Here is a 13,554-nt window from a genome sequence, read left to right on the forward strand (position 1 = left end):
GTTGATACATGTATTACTCTTAACATTACAGACGCTGACATCTGAAGACACTTTCCAATCTCCCATGAATATGTGAAATTCAAAATGTCAGTACAGTCTCCAAAATGTCAGTGTAATCTTAGTAGCAGTGGATCATTTACAGAAGGTAATTTTGCCACAGTGGTCAAACATTTTTATTAAATACTGCTATTTTATAGATATACATAGCATTAACTGACACACAATGTATAGCTAGAACCATGTTCCTAAAGAAAATGTTCAGAAATAGATTTCTTACTTTTTGCTAAATTGCAAACTAACAGGTTAATTGCTCCTGTGAAGTGCTAGATAGATGGAGTAGCATTTGCCAAGAATGAGAAAGAGGATAGGGGCATATGACTTGAGAAGGCAGGAGTGAGGAAAAGGTAAGGTATTAATTCCTGACTCCTGACTTGATGTTCTTTGTTGATTGTTTTCTTTCCGTTGCTGTTGTTCTTTCCCTTGATCTTATGGGTCAGACCAGAGTTTCACAAATATCCCCAAATAATTAGGTGGATCATAAAATATATATCCAGATATTTCTCATTATTTTTCTTTAAAATTCTGGTTAGATAATTTGAGATGAGACCTGGAGAACCAGCAATTCTAACAAGTATGCTAACTGATTACCAAAATGACAATTGTGAAATATTTTAGTAAACCATCCAGGAGCTAGGTCAACATTTAATAATTGGTTCTCACTATAACGGTAAATGATTTTGTTGAAATGACTATTTAAATGCAAATTTTATTAAAAAGATATAATTGAGCACTTCAGTGCTTTCTAATTAGTATCTTTAAAGTATGTTTTGCTAAAGTGGAAAAATTATTTTTTTCATTAGATGTTAGCATTATGGCCACAAATGATTTCTGAGTTAGCTTTTAGAAAATCTTAGATTGTTAATTCTAAAATTTATCTTGGGGGTTTATAAAACTCCAGAAAATTACTAAGAAAAATATACATTAAATTACCAGTGTCAAAAAAATCAAAATAACTAGACAGAAAATATGTAGACAATCTAACCCAGTAGAAGAAAGCAGGACAGGTAAATAGAACCATTTTAGAAAAGAAGAAAGTCAATCAACCAATGAAAAATGGCTATATGCTTGAGATCATTAGTAATCCAGGGATCTAAATCAAAACCACATTAGGTTCCAACTTTTGTTCCTTTACTTGGCAACTATTAAAATAATAATACTAAGTGTAGTCAAGGATGCAAGGAATGGTAATTTGGTTCCATCAATCACAGGACTATCTAATGATATTTAGTAAAATAAAGGTGACTAAAACATTTATTATTCCAATGGAAATATTTTATATAATAAAAGAGTACTAACTTATATGAAATTATGTAGTATTTGTTATGCTATTTCCTTACAGGCAATTTTTTTTTTTACTGTATCATGGATCTATGAAATAGTTACTTTCCAATTACTTTTGAAAATGAATCCCCTCAAAAATGTAAATCCACAATTACATAAATTGGGGCAAAATGGAAAGATAACTTCTTTATATTTATTGTTGAAATATGAAAAATAGGCAGAATAATTATTCTAGAACATATTTGTATGAATCTGTTTCTTTACAATAGTGATCTGCAGTTCTTTTCTGGAAAATGCATTTGTTTTAATATTATATTGATTTTTAAATAAAGTTATTTGCAAGCTTTTCCAAAGTGGCTTCTTGTCACCAATAAAAGTTGTCAATAGGCCGGGCGCGGTGGCTCAAGCCTGTAATCCCAGCACTTTGAGAGGCCGAGACGGGCGGATCACGAAGTCAGGAAATCGAGACCATCCTGGCTAACCCGGTGAAACCCCGTCTCTACTAAAAAATACAAAAAACTAGCCGGGCGAGGTGGCGGGCGCCTGTAGTCCCAGCTACTCGGGAGGCTGAGGCAGGAGAATGGCGGGAACTCGGGAGGCGGAGCTTGCAGTGAGCTGAGATCCGGCCACTGCACTCCAGCCTGGGCGGCAGAGCGAGACTCCGTCTCAAAAAAAAGAATTTAAAAAAAGAAAAAAAAAAAGAAAAAAAAAAGTTGTCAACAATGTTTAGCTTTTCAAGTGAACTTTTAAAAAATTATCATACTGTTCTTTTTTTTTACTGAAACAAGAATATTTCAACAGCTTTATTTTGGTTGCAATGACTGATTAAAAATTCAAATAATATTTTTTTATTTATGTAATTATACTTTAATTCCTACGGTACATGTGCACAATGTGCAGGTTTGTTACATATGTATACATGTGCCATGTTGGTGTGCTGCACCCATTAACCCGTCATTTACATTAGGGATATCTCCTAATGCTATCCCTCCTCCCTACCCCGTCCCCACAATAGGACCCAGTGTGTGATGCTCCCTTTCCTGTGTCCAAGTGATCTCATTGTTCAGTTCCCACCTATGAGTGAGAACATGCGGTGTTTGGTTTTTTGTTTGTGTGGTAGTTTGCTGAGAATGATGGTCTCCAGCTGCATCCATGTCCCTACACACGAACTCATCCTTTTTCATGGCTGCATAGTATTCCATGGTGTACATGTGCCACATTTTCCTAATCCAGTCTGTCACTGATGGTCATTTGGGTTGATTCTAAGTCTTTGCTATTGTGAATAGTGCCGCAATAAACATACACCTGCATGTGTCTTTATAGCAGCATGACTTATAATCCCTAGGGTATATCCCCAGTAATGGGGTGGCTAGGTCAAATAATATTTCTAGTTCTAGATCCTTGAGGAATAGCCACACTGTTGAATCGCCACAATGGTTGGAATCGCCACAATGGTTGAACTAGTTTACAGTCCCACCAACAGTGTAAAAGTGTTCCTATTTCTCCACATCGTCTCTAGCACCTGTCGTTTCCCGACTTTTTAATGATTGCCATTCTAACTGGTGTGAGATGGTATCTCATTGTGGTTTTGATTTGCATTTCTCTGATGGCCAGTGATGATGAGCATTTTTTCATGTGTCTGTTGGCTGTATGAATGTGCTCTTTTGAGAAGTGTCTGTTCTTATCCTTTGCCCACTTTTTGATGGGGTTGTTTGTTTTTTTCTTGTAAATGTGTTTGAGTTCTTTGTAGGTTCTGGATATTAGCCCTTTGTCAGATGAGTAGATTGCAAAAATGTTCTCCCATTCTGTAGGTTGTCTGTTCACTCTGATGGTAGTTTCTTTTGCTGTGCAGAAGCTCTTTAGTTTAATGAGATCCCATTTGTCAATTTTGGCTTTTGTTGCCATTGCTTTTGATGTTTTAGACATGAAGTCCTTGCCCATGCCTATGTCCTAAATGGTATTCCCTAGGTTTTCTTCTAGGATTTTTATGGTTTTAGGTCTAACATTTAAGTTTCTAATCCATCTTGAATTAATTTTCATATAAGGAGTAAGGAAAGGATCCAGTTTCAGCTTTCTACTTATGGCTAGCCAATTTTCCCAGCACCATTTATTAAATAGGGAATCATTTCCCCATTTCTTGTTTTTGTCAGGTTTGTGAAAGATCAAATGGCTGTAGATGTGTGGTCTTATTTCTGAGGACTATGTTCTGTTCCATTGGTCTATATCGCTGTTCTGGTTACTGTAGCCTTGTAGTATAGTTTGAAGTCAGGTAGCGTGATGCCTACAGCTTTGTTCTTCTGGCTTAGGATTGTCTTGGCAATGCGGGGTCTTTTTTTGTTCCATATGAACTTTAAAGCAGTTTTTTCCAATTATGTGAAGAAAGTCATTGGTAGCTTAACGGTGATGGCAGTGAATCTATAAATAACCTTGGGCAGTATGGCCATTTTCATGGTATTGAGTCTTCCTATCCATGAGCATGGTATGTTCTTCCATTTGTTTGTGTACTCTTTTATTTCACTGAGCAATGGTTTGTAGTTCTCCTTGAAGAGGTCCTTTACATCCCTTGTAAGTTGGATTCCTAGGTATTTTATTCTCTTTGAAGCAGTTGTGAATGGAAGTTCATTCATGGTTTGGCTCTCTGTTTGTCTGTTACTGGTGTATAAGAATGTTTGTGATTTTTGCACATTCATTTTGTATCCCGAGGCTTTGCTGAAGTTGCTTATCAGCTTAAGGAGATTTTAGGCTGAGATGATGGGATTTTCTAAATATACAATCGTGTCATCTTCAAACGGGGACAATTTGACTTTTTCTTTTCCTAACTGAATACCCTTTATTTCTTTCTCTTGCCTGATTCGATTCCCCTAGCCAGAACTTCCAACACTATGTTGAATAGAAGTGGTGAGAGAAGGCATCCCTGTCTTGTGCCAGTTTTCAAAGGGAATGCTTCCATTTTTCCCCATTCTGTATGTTACTGGCTATGGGTTTGTCATAAATAGCTCTTACTATTTTGAGATACGTTCCATCAATACTGAATTTATTGAGCGTTTTTAGCATGAAGGGCTGTTGAATTTTGTCAAAGGCCTTTTCTGCATCTATTGAGGTAATTATGTGGTTCTTGTCTTTGGTTCTGTTTATATGTTGGATTATGTTTATTGATTTGCGAATGTTGAACCAGCCTTGCATCCCAGGGATGAAGCCCACTTGATCATGGTGGATAAGCTTTTTGATGTGCTGGTGGATCCGGTTTGCCAGTATTTTATTGAGGATTTTTGCATCAATGTTCATCAGGGATATTGGTCTAAAATTCTCTTTTTTTGTTGTGTCTCTGCCAGGCTTTGGTATCAGGATGATGTTGGCCTCATAAAATGAGTTAGGGAGGATTCTCTCTTTTTCTAATGCTTGGACTAGTTTCAGAAGGAACGGTACCAACAGCTGCAGCCTCCAGCTCCCAGCATGAGTGACACAGAAGATGGGTGATTTCTGCATTTTCAACTGAGGTACCAGGTTCATCTCACTGGGAAGTGCCAGACAATTGGTGCTGGTCAGCTGGTGCAGCCCAGTCAGCAAGATCTGAAGCACGGCAAGGCATCTCCTCACCTGGGAAGCACAAGGGGGAAGGGAATCCATTTTCCTAACCAAGGAAAACTGAGACAGACAACACCTGGAAAATCGGGTCACTCCCACCCTAATACTGTGCTTTACCAAGGGTCTTAGCAAAGGGCACACCAGGAGATTATATCCCACACCTGGCCTGGAGGGTCCCACACCCACTGCGGCTCCCTCATTGCTAGCACAGCAGTCTGAGATCTAACTGCAAGGTGGCAGCGAAGCTGGGGGAGGGTCACCTGCCATTGCTGAAGCTTAAGTGGGTAAACAAAGCCACCAGAAAGCTCAAATTGAGTGGAGCCCCCTGCAGCTCAGAGAGGCCAGCCTGCCTCTGTAGATGCCTCCTCTGGGGACAGGGCATAGCTAAACAAAAAGCAGCAGAAACCTTGGCAGAGGTAAATGCTGCTGTCTGATAGCTTTGAAGAGAGCACAGGATCTCCCAGCACAGGGGTTGAGATCCGAGAACATACCCACTGGCTACTCAAGTGGGTCCCTGACCCCTAAGTAGCCTAACTAGGAAACATCCCCCACTAGGTGCAGACTGATGTCTCACACCTCACACGGTGGGGTACACCCCTGAGACGAAGCTTCCACAGCAAGAATCAGACAGCAGCACTTACTGTTCAGCAGTATTCTATCTTCTGCAGCCTCCACTGCTGATATCCAGGGAAACAGAATCTGGAGTGGACCTCAAGCAAACTCCAACAGATCTACAGCTGAGAGTTCTGATTGTTAGAAGGAAAACTAACAAACAGAAAAGACACCCACACCAAAACCCCATCAGTACATCACCATCATCAAAGACCCAAGGCAGATAAAACCACAAACATGTGGAAAAAGCAGTGCAGAAAAGATGGAAATTCAAAAAATCACAGTGCATCTCCCCCTCCAAAGGAATGCAGCTCATCACCAGCAACAGAACAATGCTGAACAGAGAATGACTTTGACGAGTTGAGAGAAGAATGCTTCAGTCAATCAAACTTCTCAGAGCTAAAGGAGGAACTATGAAACCAGTGCAAAGAAACTAAAAACCTTGAAAAAAGAATGGATGAATGGATAACTAGAATAATCAATGCAGAGAAGACCTTAAAAGAACTGATAAAGATGAAAACCATAACAAAAGAAATACGTGATAAATGCACAAGCTTTAGAAACTGACTTGATCAACTGAAAGAAAGAGTAACAGCGATTCAAGATCAAATGAATGAAATGAAGTGAGAAGAGAAGTGTAGAGAAAACAGAGTAAAAAGAAATGAGCAAAGCCTCCAAGAAATATGGGATTATGTGAAAAGACCAAAGCTACATCTGAATGGTGTGTCTGAAAGTGATGGGGAAAATGGAACCAAGTAGCAAAACACTCTTCAGGATATCATCCAGGAGAACTTCCCCAACCTAGTAAGGCAGGCCAACATTCAAATTCAGGAAATACAGAGAACACCACAAAGATACTCCTCGAGAAGAGCAACTCCAAGACACATAATTGTCAGATTCACCAAAATTGAAATGAAGGAAAAAATGTTAACAGCAGCCAGAAAGAAATGTCGGGTTACACACAGAGGGAAGGCCATCAGAGGAACAGCAGATCTCTCGGCAGAAACTCTACAAGCCAGAAGAGAGTGGGGGCCAATATTCAATATTCTTAAAGAAAAGAATTTTAAACCCAGAATTTCATATCCAGCCAAACTAAGTTTCTTAAGTGAAGGAGAAATAAAATCCTTTATAGACAGCAAATGTTTAGAGATTTTGTCACCACCAGGCCTGCCCTACAAGAGATCCTGAAGGAAGCACTAAACATGGAAAGGAACAACAGATACCAGCCATTGCAAATACATGTCAACATGTAAAGTCCATCGATGCTAGGAAGAAATTGCATCAACTAGCAAGCAAAATAACAAGCTAATATCATAATGACAGGATCAAGTTCATACATAACAATATTAACCTTAAATGTAAATGGACTAAGTGGTCCAATTAAAAGACACAGAATGGCAAATTGCATAAAGAATCAAGACCCATCAGTTTGCTGTATTCAGGAGCCCCATTTCACATGCAGAGACACACAAAGGCTCAAAATAAAGGGATGGAGGAAGATCTACCAAGCAAATGGAGAACAACAACAACAAAAAAGCAGGGGTTGCAATCCTAGTCTCTGATAAAACAGACTTTAAACCATGAAAGGTCAAAAGACACAAGGCCATTACATAATTGTAAAGGGATCAATTCATCAGGAAGAGCTAACTATCCTAAATATATATGCACCCAGTACAGGAGCACCCAGATTCATAAAGCAAGTCCTTAGAGACTTACAAAGAGAGTTAGACTCCCATACAATAATAAAGGGAATCTTTAACACCCCACTGTCAACATTAGACAGATCAACGAGACAGAAAGTTAACAAGGAAATATCCAGGAATTAAACTCAACTCTGCACCAAGCAGACCTAATAGACATCTACAGAACTCTTCACCCCAAATCAACAGAATATACATTCTACTCAGCACCACATCACATGTATTCCAAAATTGACCACATAATTGGAAGTAAAGCACTCCTCAGCAAATGTAAAAGAACAGAAATTATAACAAACAGTCTCTCAGACCACAGTGCAATCAAACTAGAACTCAGGACTAAGAAACTCACTCAAAACCACTCAACTACATGGAAACTGAACAACCTGCTCCTAAATGACTACTGAGTACATAACAAAATGAAGGCAGAAATAAAGATGTTCTTTGAAACCAATGAGAACAGAGATACAACATACCAGAATCTCTGGGACACATTTAAAGCAGTGTGTAGAGGGAAATTTATAGCACTAAATGCCCACAAGAGAAACCAGGAAAGATCTAAAATTGACACTCTAACATCACAATTAAAAGAACTAGAGAAGTAAGAGCAAACACATTCAAAAGCTTGCAGAAGGCAAGAAATCACTAAGATCACAGCAGAACTGAAGGAGATAGAGACAAAAACACCTCCAAAAACTCAATGAATCCAGGAGCTGGTTTTTTGAAAAGATCAACAAAATTGATAGATCGCTAACAAAGAAGAGAGAAGAATCAAATAGATGCAATAAAAAATGATAAAGGGGATATCACCACCAACCCCACAGAAATACAAACTACCATCAGAGAATACTATAAACACCTCTATGCAAATAAACTAGAAAATCGAGAAGAAATGGATAATTTCCTGGACACTTACACTCTCCCAAGACTAAACCAGGAAGAAGTTGAATCCCTGAATAGACCAATAGCAGGATCTGAAATTGAGGCAATAATTAATAGCCTACCAACCAAAAAAAGTCCAGGACCAGATGGATTCACAGCCAAATTCTACCAGAGGTTCAAAGAATTTTTTAATCCAATTTTCTGTTTGAAACATCTAAATGGCATTATTCAACTCTTTTGGAATTTCTTCTGTAGCTAATGGAGCTAATATACTAACAATTACTGATGCGTATTTCTTAAGTGAAATAAAATTAGAATTAAAAATATATACAATTGTTTTTTAAAAAATAGTAATTCGATGTAAATAAAAAGCCAACTATCTCAGAATTATATGTTTAATTTTTCCAAATTTACATATTAAATCTGTGAAAATGTCATTTTCAGGCATAGTTTTCTTTTTTTTTAATCAGATGTGATGTTTATTATACATACAAAGTGTTGATAGCATATATTTTTGCAGAACTATTTCTTTTTTATTATTATTATTTTATTATTATTAGACTTAAGTTCTAGGGTACATGTGCATAACGTGCATACTTGTGCCATGTTGGTGTGTGCTCCACCCATCAACTAGTCAGCACCCAACAACTCGTCTTTTACATCAGGTATAACTCCCAATGCAATCCTTCCCCCCTCCCCCCTCCCCGTGATAGGCCCTGGTGTGTGATGTCCCCTTCCCGAGTCCAAGTGATCTCATTGTTCAGTTCCCACCTATGAGTGAGAACATGCGGTGTTTGGTTTTCTGTTCGTCTGGTAGTTTGCTGAGAATGATGGTTTCCAGCTGCATCCATGTCCCTACAAAGATAACCAGAATAATCAATGCAGAGAAGGCATAGTTTTCTTAATGTGCCTAAGTATTACCTTTTGAAGTAGCAGCTTGTTTTTCCCCTCAGCCTTCTGTACTCTGGATTTCCAGATACCACCTTTAGCCTGTGGTCCCAATCACAGAATACAAGACTTTATGATTATACCATGTGTTTATAGGCTCTTTCAACTTATAATTTGATTGAAAGGGAAATCTAGTAGTTTTAAATTAAATACCTACTTGCATTTTTTAGGTCATTGCTATTGAAACAGATTTTTAAAAATAGTCATTAGCAAATAGCCCATAAATAAATGGTTGTAAGTATAGGAGAGATGACAAAATCACCGTGGCCAGACCACTTAACTATGCTCTGTGTGCTAAGCTTCTATTTCTAGCACATAATTTACATATATGTAGCCTATTATTTCCTTCATTTTCCCCAAACCCACCATATGATGATTTGGCAGTGTCAGGTAAGTGAACGATATAGAAAAACAAACAAAGAAACAAAAAAACTATGTCAAATACTTCTTCCATTACCAGCCAAGATTGGAAGAAGCCAGGCATTCCTAGCCAATACTGACTCAGTGCATATTGATTTATTATCAAGTATTTTGCTGCATGCTGTCCTTGAAAAGGAAGCATTATCTATGTTTTCTATAAACTGTGTTAGGAAAATAAAGTTGAATTTCAGACTTATCCCCCTACTCAAGTCATCATTCTCTTAATATTTTATTTTCCTCACATAGTGATAGAGCCCTGACAATAGCTATAATTATTAAACAAAATGAACACTTAACAAACACATACTGGTTCCAGTCAATGTAACTTATAATAGCACTTCATTTAAAATGAAAAATCTAAGACATATGCTAAGCCAATTAGCATGGATGAACAATAGTAATAAAATGATAGCCCTGGGAATTAATAAGAATAGTTCATCCCCTCAAAGTTAAAACTGTATGCACACTGCAGTCCAGCCATTTTTCTAGTATATTCATAAGAAACTCTCACACGTGTGTACCCAGAGGCATAGTGAAGGTTTTTCATTGTAGCATTTCAATAAATACATCATGGAACTTGATTAAATTCAGCAGACTGAGAACTATGCCATCAATAATGGCAGCTCTCAATAGGAATGTTAACAAAAAAAATGTGAAATAATACACGCTTTATATATTCACATAAACATTAAAAACAAAACACCAGTATTGTTTAGAAACAAATATTTTAATAAATTTATAAAAATATGAAGGTAACACCAGGTTCATGATAATGGCACCTCTGGAACCTGTTGGGGTGTATTCCAACTACAACCAGAGGTAATGTAAATAGATCAAGGAATGTATTAATAGCAGTTATTTTTAAGTGGTTAAATTAGCATTTATTATGTTATTTTGTATTTGTATATATATTTTAATTTTACTCAAAAACAAAATAATTTTATAATGAACAATATTCTGTATAAGTTGGAATCACCTTGTGAAGTAATTGCTTTAAAGTTTCCCTGTCCCCATTGCCACTTTCAAGGAGTTAAAAAATAAAAATAAAAATTGGAGAATGTTATATCTTTCAAAGAAAAACATTTTACATTTATAAGTATGAAATAAAATGTATTACCAGCACATCACATTTTTTGACTAATTATCCATGTAAAATCATGTAGTAGAATAAGAGAGAAGGACATAGGCACAATTTGACCTATGAATAGAGGAAATAATTGTACATTTATTTAAAATATTTTCTTAAGATATACAAGTGGCCAAGAAACATAAGAAAAGTGCTCAACATCACTGATCATCAGAGAAATGCAGATCAAAACCACAAGATACCATCTCATACCAGTCAGAATGAGTATTATTTTTAAAAAGTCAAAATAAAAAAATAACATATGTGGGCAAGGACACAGAGGAAAAGGAATACTTATACGCTGGTGGAGAGAATGTTCAGCCACTGTGGAAACCAGTTTGTGGATTTCTAAAAGAACTAACAATAGAGCTACCATTTCACCCAGTGATCCTATTACTCAGTATATGCTCAAATGAAAATAAATTATTAAAGCTACCAAAAAGACATAAGAATTCTCATATTCATCACCATAGCGAAGACATAGAATAAACCTAAGAACACATCCATGGATAATGGGATAAAAAAAATGTGGTACATATGAACCCTGGAATAGTACACAGTCATAAAAAGAACAAAATCATATCTTTTGCAACAAGGTGGATGCAGCTGGAGGTCATTAACCTAAGTCAATTAATGGAGAAACAGGAAATAAAGATGAGAACAATAAACACTGGAGACTACAAAGGAGGGACAGAGGGAGAGGGGCAGGGGCTGAAAACCTTCCTATTGAGTACTAGGTTCACTATCTGGGTGATGGAATCAATAGAAGACTAAACGTCAGCACCATGCAAGATACCTTTGTAATAAGCCTGCACATTTACTCTCTGAATCTATAATAAAAATGAAAATAAAAAATAAAATAAAAATATTATTAAAGGAAATAAATTACATTTTAGAATTGACATTATTGCAGTCATGCATGATTGAAACATGCTGGTAGAATCTATATAAGCTTTATGGAAAGAGTGAATAGTCACCTGATTGTCTTTATAAGTATAAGAAAAGATGGGCTAGCTACCTTTACGCAGATTAACTAGACTTCAGTTACACTAATTAAGAGAGCAACAGTTGAGTCAATCAAATCATAATAGACAAGTTATAATTGATGTCAAAATTCTACCTTATTACATATTACCTTTGAAATCATATCCCAAGTGTTCCTCTATTTTGAGAAACATCACTCTACTAATATATAGAACAAAGATTGATTTTGCAGATTTGCCTGATTTCAATAGAGCACATTTCATCTTCAAATTTGATAAGCACTTTCCAATCCATAAAACACTGTTGAGAAAACTGTCTATCAGGCTAGACACACATTTTAAAGAGCCTATGATGTTGCGAATCACTTATGCCTCACTCTCGTGTTACCATGATAATGCATAGCACTTACATAGTGTTTCTCAGCTTGAAAGAGCCTAGGAACTTTAACTAATTAATCCTTAGACTACCCAGTGAGAGAGTGATAAGAAGCCCCATGAAGAGATCATTTAACTATATAATTCACACTTACTTGAATGTAATCCAGCATATGTGACGTGTATTCCTAGCTTTCTATTTCACTCTTCAGAGAAATAATATTTATGTGCGAATATATCATGCATAGGCATCTACTATGAATAAAATTATGTAGACTGCACTCTGTCTGCCATTAAAAACTAACAGCTATAGGTACATCCAACACATAAGAAACATCTGGTACTTTCTACTGTATTTTCTTTTATTATTCATTTCATATCTTATTTTCAGGTATTTCAGAGTGGACTTGTTTGATTTGAATAGGCTAAAACTTCTTAAAGATGAATATACAATTATCTTGCTAATCTTTATACTTGCTTTTTTTGGAAAGTATTAAATTTAACTTTTATAATTATGCTGAATGTAAAAGAATATCATATGTGAATGCTTCACCTAAATGAAAGAATATGTAATATTCAATTTAGAATTCTCTCTGGTGGGATTTCCTTCTCTGCAGGTAGCTGACTATAGGGGTCTAGCAAAGACAATTTATTTTGTGCAGTAAAGGCAGACACTGGCTTACTCAGGAAATAACTCTTTCAATCTGCAAAGCATAGTACATCTTTTCCCTGAGAAGAATAAATTCTTACCTAGTTTTACTGTTGCACTAAAAATTCAATTAAAGTTAATCATTTCCTTTTATATTACAAAGAAAATCTGCTTAATTTCTAATTACTTGTACTAAATCTATTCTATATAACTATCTAAAATTATATAGACATATACACAGGCATACAAAAGAAGCAGTACAACTGTAAGACCAAACAATGCATACATATGATCTGTTAAAAAAACAAACAAAAAAAAACCTTTCTACTCTACTATTTTCGTTATAGATTACAGCTGTAATTCAGTCAATGGCCTATTTTAAATGAGTGCCTAAGACATCACTGGAGAAATCATATACAATGTAAGAAACAAATCCCTATGCCTAGTTTATTTGTAAATACATTTGTACTGTATCATTAAAATGGTTATCTTTGTTGTCAAAAGACTGATACTAACTGAAATTTTCTTTCTTAATATATGTATCCAATTTGTTGTTTTGTATCCTATAATCCCTTTATGCTATATTTAAGACTTAAAATGTTTTGAACATTGGATGTCGGTCTTTAGCGGAAGTAGGGGTCGGGGGCCCACGCAGTGCTGTCTGGGCGATCTTAGCTAAAGAAAGAAATCAGTAACAGGCAGCTGAGTGGGCAGTGGTCCAGTCCAGCCAAGACAAGTATAAGTTTCTCAGGAATTCTCAGAAGTATTTGAGGGAAATGAAACTGCTTTACCAATGCTCTTTTAAAAAAATCAGCTGAAGAACATCCAGTAGTATACTGAGGAGAAAAATGAGCAAGGCACATAATTTCAGACAGAAAAAATACTAGGTACAGAAAAAAATACTAGGTGATTGCAGAAGAATAGAAAATCTCAGGC

This window comes from Macaca mulatta, chromosome Y, assembly GCF_049350105.2.
Source record: "Macaca mulatta isolate MMU2019108-1 chromosome Y, T2T-MMU8v2.0, whole genome shotgun sequence".
Taxonomy (NCBI): Eukaryota; Metazoa; Chordata; class Mammalia; order Primates; family Cercopithecidae; genus Macaca; species Macaca mulatta.